Raw genomic sequence first — 9,509 nt, 5'->3', positions numbered from 1 at the left:
ATGCACTGTATTGTATTGTGTAATGAGACTGGCTGGAAAGGGGTTAACATCCGGGGTGATCAAACGGTTAACTATGTGTCTAGCCAGTGTTTTTGTACAGTGTGGGGGAGGTGCTTTTTCTTGGGGAAGGCATAGATTCTTGCCTCTGCTTTGCAGAAACACAGGATCCATGCTTTCTCTACTGACAGAACGGCAGTCTTTCTTGTTTTCATGGGCAGACCGCCTTTCTGCCTCTGTACCGAATGATCAACGGGTGTCGGCAGACATCGAGTCCACGGTACCCGCAGATCAGCTCCCACTGTGAACAATCATAGCAGGAGCGGGCCGCCAGTGGCGCGCATGCGCGCCCCCTACCCGGAAGTGTTGGATCACCTACTAGCAGACTTGTATAAAGTACTCGAAATTTCTACTTGAGTAAAAGTACAAGTGCTCGATCAAAAAGTGACTTGAGTAGAAGTGGAAGTGCTCACAGAAAAAGTTACTTAAGTAGAAGTACTAAAGTATTCAACATTTTTTTTACTTAAGTATTGCAAGTACTTTTTTCAAAAAATTTGCTACTTAAGTACTAAAAGTAAAAAGTACCAGTAGTTTTGAAAAAAAATTTCTACTCAAGTACTGAAAGTAGAAGTACAAGTACTGTGTTATGTAGTTATTAAAGAAAGAAGTCAAAAGTTTGAACATCATATTGTTTTTTATTATTTCAAATGATTTATTCAAATGATTAACCTGTGTTTGTTAGTAGTTTCTTGATGCACTTTAAGCGCTGTAGCACCATTTATTTGTTTGTTTCATATTTTCTTTTTATTGGAAAGATTTGGTATAGCAGCTTTTATTATACACAGCCTTTATTTTCGTATGCGCTGATTTACAAATGACATTATACACATTTTTTTGAGCTTTATGCAACCTGCCATCTACTGTTTTGGCAGTGGTAATTTTTTTAAAAGTAACGAGTAACTATGCAGCACAAAAAAAAAATACTTGAGTAGAAGTATCGAAATCATCGAAAAAATGTAGTGAAGTAAAAGTAGAAGTAGGAGAAAAAAATTCTACTCTAGGAAAGTACAGATACCGCATTTCGGTACTTAAGTACAGTACTTAAGTAGCTCTACTTCGTTACTATACATCTCTGCCTACTAGCTACATGATCTGGAGCAGCGGTGTCACTTTGCTGCCATATATGTAAGTTATACGGTTGGCAAGTGGTTAAGAATGGATGGGGGAGGAGTACCTTAAACCAGATCCACCCGTCAAATGACAGCGGAGCGGAGCGGTGCAGCTCTCATTCTGAGATGACGTCATATGAGGGCGCCCCAAAACGGCTGCTCTCGCACGCCTGCGGGGGCACGCACGGTGGCGATCATGGCCGCGCTGTGTTCCTAGGACACGCGCAACCCCGATCTTGATAAAAAGTCGATGATTCGGTCAGCCAGTCACGTTAATGCGGAAGTGTCGTTTATCGGCGCTCCTCGTCTTACACTGTCAGAGTATGTGGCGAGGGGAGCCAATCAGTGGCATCTCCTCAAAGGGATAACCAGGATAAGTAATCGGGTGCCCTGATTACAGTAAAGCTCCAGCAGTGTCCATCAGTGACACCAGTCAGTGCCTGCCCATCAATGCTGCTCATCAGTGCCACCCACCAGTGTCAACTATCAGTGTCCATCAGAGTGGCTGCATATCAGTGCTGCATATCAGTGCCACCTATCAGTGCTCATCAGTGCTGCATATCAGTGCCACCTAATTAGTGCCCTTCAGTGCCGCCTCATCAGTGTCCATAAGTGCCACCTATCAGTGCCCATCAGTGAAGTAGAAAAAGTACTTATTTGCAAAATTAACTGACAGAAACTAAAAAAGTTTTTTTTTTTTTTTTTCAAAATATAACATTTTTTTTTGTTTTTTATTTATTTTTTGACAGGTACTCTTGTGGAGGGATCTGGGGGTATAAAAGACCCCAACCCCTCCTCTGCACTTAAAAGCATTTAAAACGCCAAGGTTTGCTGTTTTGAATGCTTTTTTTTTAATCTGGCACCAGTACCGGGAAGTGATGTCACTTCCGGGTTTTTGCATGGAGACTCGATCAGAGCCGAATGCGGCTTTGATCGGGTCTTCGGCGGCCGTGCAGGCTGGTTGCCCAGGTCTCCCGGTGGGACGGGAGACCCGGGTGAGCCACAGAAGGCGGCGGGAGGGGGGGACGTCCCCTCCTGCTCTTTGTAATGAAAGCCGAGCGGCTTCTCAGCCGCATCGGTTGTCATTACAAGACAGCAGACCATTTGCTATGGACGCCGGTACTGGGGTGATGCTTCTAGCTGCAGGCATCACACCGGTACAAGCACTTTCCCGAAATATCGGCAATATCAGTAACCTACGGGGCCGATTCCAAAATATCGGGGAAAGTATAGCATATTAATGTTAAAAGGAAATGATCAGGAGTAGTTGTAGAGGTCAAAGTCAGGCTGGTTACCTAAGATGAAATACCTACTTTAACTCAAGAAAGACATGGCCTTGAGTTGTATGTACCTGCTGATGATAATTAGTGAAAGGATGGCTTCTTCCTTTTGGTACCCTATTTGCTCCAAAAATCTTATTGACATTTTACGCCTCAAAATAAGCTTCTGTTTTAGGTATTATGCTGAGCTTTTTAAGTTTATCTGGTCATTCACCACACAAATTCCAAGGATCCAGGTTATGCCTTTTATACTAAAGCCTCGTACACACGCGTCGAAAATCGGCAGGGAATTTTCGTCCAACGACCGATCTGCCGATTTTCGGCTTGTTAGTATGATGCTTCCGACAACCGACTCCGACTTTTCGGCCGAAAAAAAATCTGGTGTGCAGGCTATAAAATTTTTGTCCGCCGTCAAAACACGGCCGATTTTCGTGCAGTCAGTACAGATTTCGACAGGGAGAAATCTAATGAGCAAGTCTGGGCATGCTCAGAGAAGAAAGAACACAAAGAAAGCAAACCAATACATGACATCACTTCTGAAGTAGAATTTTGTCTGGCGAGTGTGCAGTCTAGGCACATTTCAACCAACAAAACACCACTCTGGATAAAAGACGGAAGATCGGTTGGCCGATAATCGTTGCGTGTGTACTAGTCTTTACACTTACCTGGCTAGATGATGTCCTGTCTTCAACATGATAGTAAAAATATTGGGAACTCCTTCATATAAAAGTGTTTATGGACACTTTTAGAGCCTTTTGTTGTGCGAAAATAAGACTGCAATGTGGCCTCTTTACCCACTAAAATGTATTACAGAGTTTGTGATTCAGAATTGCACCCCATCGTTCTATCTACCAGGATAACAATGCTACTTCACTTTTGATAAGGTGTATAGAAAACTTGATGATTGAGTTGAAACTCCATATGTCCTGCCTTGTTTTAGAATAGGGGTCTACAAACTTTCTAAGGGCCAGTTAACTCTACTTTAGGTGGGCTGGACTGTGGCCAGTGGGAGTAGAAAAGGTCCCAACATCAGTGGCAATAAAAATTGTTTGGTGTCAGTGAGAGGAATTGTGCCCCACCATTTGATGTCATTGGGCCCCATCATTGATGTCATTGGAAGGAGTTGTGCCCCCTTTATTGGTGTAAGTGGTGGGAATTATACCCAAATGTTCGTATCAGTGGATGAAATGGTGCCCCAAATACCGTAAAAAGCAAGCAAAGGGCCGAAGTTTGGAGACCACTGTTTTAGGAGATAGAGAGGGCCATAAAGAGCTGTCCAATGTTAGAAAGAGTTTAGATATAGAGGATCTGACTTTCCCTCCATCAACACACTCGACCTCACACAATACATGTGATTTATGTTAGAAGTGATAGGGTGGACCTAGGGCTATTAGTAAAAGGATTATGTACATACAGTAAGTGTCCCTATACTTTGAAAACCAACTCCAGTCAAAATATAACTTTTTTACTGTTGTGTCCTCATTTGGGTGATTGCTCATGACTTCCTGTATCTATGATGGTGTTAGATAGAAGAGAAAGTGAAGAGAAATCTACCCAATGGGGACACACAGCAATAACAATTTTATTGCTTTTAGTATCCCCTTTGGGAAGGGAGGAGAAAACGCTTTATTGGGGACACAGCATCAATAGCACCCCCCTTTTTGTTTTCCACACAGGTTTCCTTCCTGGTCTTGGTGATTGGCTGTGGAAATGTGAATGGCATGACTAGGACAGAACAGATGGAGTCCATGCTCCAGATTCTTGATGGATTCCTCAGGTCCCATACACATTAAAAAATAGGTCAGGTCACTTCCTGGACAATGTGTGTCGCTGCGAATAACCCTGATTGTGCCCTGGTGAAATATTAAATGTGTTCCATTGGATCAATTAGCCAATCAGCAATGAAAGCTGTGACAAGTTTTCATGTTGTAATGCTGAATTATTTTCAGATTGCTGTTACTCTGTTGGAAGGACTTTTGGACCTTGAACAATGTAGGCACCATCAGATTGGAGGTCAATTAGCTACAGAACCCCTAACATCCTGTGGAGGAGCCCTGGTTGAGAATGGATGGTCTGGGGCTAAATCTATACCATGAAGGTGCTCTTCTGACATCCATCAGGGAAGATGTTCAGGCACGACTGACTAACGTTGTTATGGATTTCGGTAGCGTTGCCCCGATACTGGTATAGGTGTCAATACTAAGCATTTGCACAAGTATGGCCACATGTCCAAGCCGCACAATGGGAGGTAAGCAGGGACCACGGTCTGGACAGGGCTAACACAGACTGCTGTTGCCGTTCACCTCCTCCTATGTGGCCATGCCTGTGTCTCCTCTTCTGGCTCTCCCACCCTGTGATGTCATCCTATCAGCAGAGCAAGGGGCAGGAGGAGCTGGAGATCTGCACAGAGCGGGAGTCTTTTCATAATAACAAGTGGGTAATCAACCGCTTGTTAAAATGAGTTGGATCTGCAGCTGCTCCCGCCTCCTGCCCTGCTGATAGGCAGGGCTGTCTTGACCCTCAGAGTAGTAGAGGGTGATCAGTTGTCCAATGGATGGGGAAGCAGAGCTGCCAATGGGGTAGAGCAGTGGATGGAGGTGTGGGTCAGGGATAGCAGTCAGTGTGCTGTATGGCAGATCCCAGCGATTGGTGCGCTACTCAGCTCTCGGTGACTGATCTGGAGCAGCAGATCAGAAGTGAATTGGGGTGGCTGGCTGTGTCCTTCCCATGCATGCCGGTCCCCTCGCTCTCAGTGCTCGCTCACCCTCCAGCCAAGAGAATGTCCTTCAGGAAGAGACCAGGCTCCACTGCTGCCCAAATCGTGAGTACCAGCTGCCCCCTCCTTGCCTGGCTCCCCCAGCTCTAATCAGTACAGAAGGCTCTGATCTGGGGTCACTCCGATCATTCCAGGCTGTCCAGGGTACCCTCCAACACTGTCCTCTGCCCCTATGCAGGAGCCAAATAGTATCGATACAACATGCGGTCAGGAGCACCATAAGAGTATTAGTGGTAGTGAAGATAACGGCCCACAAACTGCATGGCAAGGTAATAAAATTATAAAATTTTTGAATATGTAATCAGTCCAAAAACATTATATAATAAATGTCCATGTAAAAACTCCTGAGGAGGGAAATGGGATGGAAGGGACTAAGGAATGGTTAATGGAGCATGCTAAACACTCAGGGCTATAGCTCTTGTCAGAGGTTTGAGCCAACTCTATATGCTGTAAGTGAAAGAAGAAAACAAAAAGAACGCCTCTAAGTGTAATATTGATTAGCACTTTTGCCAAATAAAATTGTAGCAAACTCACAAGTGTGATAAAAAGGCTCTGATGTGATTTCTCAGATGAAGCGGTAGACGCCAATATCATCAGCTGCTGGCTCCAGCGATGTCTGTGTAGACAGGGGCTGCTTGATAGCACTTCCGGGTGTGGGTGGAGAGCAGCGTGAGTGACGTCCCTCGTCTCCAAGATGCTGTACAACACAACGCGTTTCCGAGCATGCACCAAGCTCATACGGAACATGCACACTCCTTTTTCAAGTGTAATAGTACAGGGTGACAAGCCCGGTATATAAAAGGGAGAACTAAAGGAAAATTGGGCATAGAAAAAGAGTGGGAGGGACAAAAGCAATTACAATACACAATTCGGCTACATAGCGAGGATGCTAGTAAAATGAATGAACATAAGATCTAGCAAAGGCAATAACCATTAAATGTGAAAACATAAATAGAAAAATGAAAATAATGAACGAATAAGAATAATGAAGAAATTATAATGAAAAAAAAATACAAAATAATAAAAAATATATGAAATGAAAAATGAAAATAAAATTAAAAAGGGGCCCCTCCAGAGGACTTTCTCCGGGGCCGGGCCCTGCCAGTGGGACAGGGGTTGGTTAAGGTTCGCCTCTGTTGGGCCAATAGGCACACTCTACAATATGATAAACCTGTCTTATATGCCGATGTCTTTCAAGTTCCATCTGCTTTATAACCATTATTATGTATGCATGCAAGCAGCATTTTCTTGTTGATTACTCCGCTTTACACTTTATCTTGTTGTATTTGTACCTTGCAAATTGTGAAAATAAAATAAAGATTATTTAAAAAAATTTAAATAAAATGAAAAATACAAATAAAGATAATTAAAGAAAAACGAATAAAAAAAAAAATAAATAAAAAAAAAAAAAATTACTATACAGTATAAATATTAGTGCTGATACAGAGAAGGAGAGACTCAATGCATAGAGAATTTATAAGAGACCTATAAAAAAAGTCCACTGATACCTGATTATAATAGATGATTATAATATTGTACTAATGTCTAGTTTTTCATTCAATCCATTGGGCGCCAAAGTATATAGGGTATATATCCAGAAAGTTTCTCGCTGACAAAGTCTAGAAAAGCATTCAGCTTCGGAAAAATGAATGGGCTCTATAACCAAGGGATCCTCAAACTACGGTCCTCCAGCTGTTGCGGAACTACACATCCCATGAGGCATTGTAAAACTGTGACCTTCACAGAGAAGACTAGGCATGATGGGAATTGTAGTTCTTGAACAACTAGAGGGCCATAGTTTAACCACTTGCCAACTGCCTAACGCCGATCTACGTCGGCAGTCAGCCCCTCACAGGCAAAGTGACGTAGGGCTACGTCACTAGCTTGTGAGGGTCTAGGGAGCGAGCGCACGCCCCCGGAGGCGCGCTCCCGCGTGGTCACCGACCCCCCCGCGCGTGTGTGACCAGCGGACCCGATGTCCGCCGGTCACTCGGCGATCGGCGGGGGAGAGGGAGAATGTCAGGCAGCTTGTGTAAACAAGCCACCTGTCATTCTCCTCGCTGTAAAGACACTGATCACACGGATCTACTATGTAGATTCGTTGATCAGTGTCCTTACAGCTGAAGCCACAGCCAATCACAGTAGAAAGCATGCCCCTAGGGACACACACAGCCCCTCCCTCCCAAATAAAGTTAACCCCTTCACTACCAGTGTATTTTTACAGTAACAGTGCATATGTATAGCACTGATTACTGTAGAAATGTCACTGGGACCCCCAAAAGTGTCACAAATGTCAGTCAAGGGTCCGATCTGTCCGCCCCAATGTCGCAGTACCGCAAAAAAAAATCACAGATCGCCGCCATTACGCGTTAAAAAAAAAAACAACAAAAATGACAAAAATCTTTCCCTTTGTTAGTAAACGCGATAACTTTTGCGCAAACCAATAAAAATACGCTTTTTGCGATTTTTTTTACCAAACATAGGTAGCATAAAACAAATTGGCTGAAAATGTTAAAAAATTTTGATTTTTACATTTTTTTTGGGGGGAATTTCATATAAAAAAATGTGAAAAATATTGCTATTTTTGCAAAATTGACGCTCTTTTTTTGTTTATAGCGCGTGATCAAAAAAATCGCACAGGTGATCAAATACCACCAAAAGAAAGCTCTGTTTGTGGGAAAAAAAGGACGCCAAATTTGTTTAGGTACAGCGTCGCACGACCGCGCAATTGTCCGTTAAAGTTACGCAGTGCCGAATCGCAAAATACCCCCTGGTCAGGAAGGGGGTAAAATCTTCCGGGGCTTAAGTGGTTAAAGCGGTTGTATACTCATAAACAAAAAAAAAAAAAACCATGTAAGACAAAGGCATAATGAGCCAGTATGCATCGCATACTAGCTCATTATAAAATACTTAACTTAGAACGAAGCCCCGGCACGGTCGTCTGGACAACGCTGAGGGAGCCGACATGCTCCCTCTGCGTCTCTTCCTGGTTCAGTGGCTCCGGCGCTGTGAGTGGCCGGAGCCACGATGACGTCACTCCTGCGCATGCGCGGGAGTTTCACTTTCCTGCAAAATCCGGCAAGGAGCTCTGAAGAGAGAGCATGCGCCGCAGACGCCAGCGGCTGCATGCAGGTTTAATATCTCCTAAACCGTGCAGGTTTAGGAGATATTAATTGTACCAACAAGCAAGCCTGTAGGTAAAAGTCATATAGCGGAGTATACTACCGCTTTAAAGACCCCTGCTATAACCCAAACATCCCTGCAGTAGATTCATCTGAGAAATCACATCAGAGCCTTTTTATCATCACACTTGTGAGTTTGCTGTGATTTTATTTGTCCAAAGTGCTAATAAATATTACAGTTAGTTTGGAAAAAAAAAAAAATATTCCACTTAGAGGCGCTCTTTTTGTTTTTTTTTTTTCTCCTGTGCAGGAGCCTCTCCTCTTCTTACACCTCCCATCTACCTTGCACCCCTAACCCCATACTAATCCACAGTAATAACTTTTCATTAGCCAAAAAAAAACTGTCACATGACACTAAAAAATAGGTATTGTTAAATACCATCGGGGAGTATTGAAAAAAAAACTATTGTTACTTGTACTCAGTCTTAAAAACTGGCATCGATGCATCCCTATTTTTCAGTACAGCAGAGGCAGCGTTGTCAGTTCACACAGGAAGTTAGGAGCCCACTGGATCCATGGTACATCAATCGGTATTTTTCTGTACATGCAGCGTATGTAAAAAGACGTACTGTAAAAAGAAAAGCACATGCATTGCAAAAATGTACTGCATATGTTGAGTTTTCTGTTTTTGCCCAGACATACACTTTGATACCCATATCAACATACCATCATAACAAAACAAATGCTATTTTGTGACACAAATACATTTTATTTAAAGCATTAAATAGTAAAGCTCAACATGAGAAAATGTTTAGAAAAAAAAAAAAAAAGAAAGAAAAATACCGTATGCCGTAAAATCACCAATTTTCTTTTCAAAGCAGCAAAAACATATCAAAAACAGCATTACCTAAACTTCAAAAATTGTTTCATATTATTTGGCCCTACTTTAGATAATGAAAAAAAAAAAAAAAACTGTCAGTTTCTCATATATACAACTGGCCGTGTAATAACTCAATTTCTAATACTCTAATCTCAGAAGCAGGTCAGCAGCAAATAAATTATAGAAAAGCAAGAAAACAGCGATGCGAGTAACTGCTGGTACATTTATACTCCTCACACAGTTAAAGGGAAACTATAGGTTTTTTTACAGATTTTTAAGCATATG

The sequence above is a fragment of the Pelophylax lessonae genome (assembly GCF_965119305.1).
Source record: "Pelophylax lessonae genome assembly, chromosome: 2".
Classification (NCBI taxonomy): Eukaryota; Metazoa; Chordata; class Amphibia; order Anura; family Ranidae; genus Pelophylax; species Pelophylax lessonae.
Note: the sequence above shows the minus strand (reverse complement) of the source record.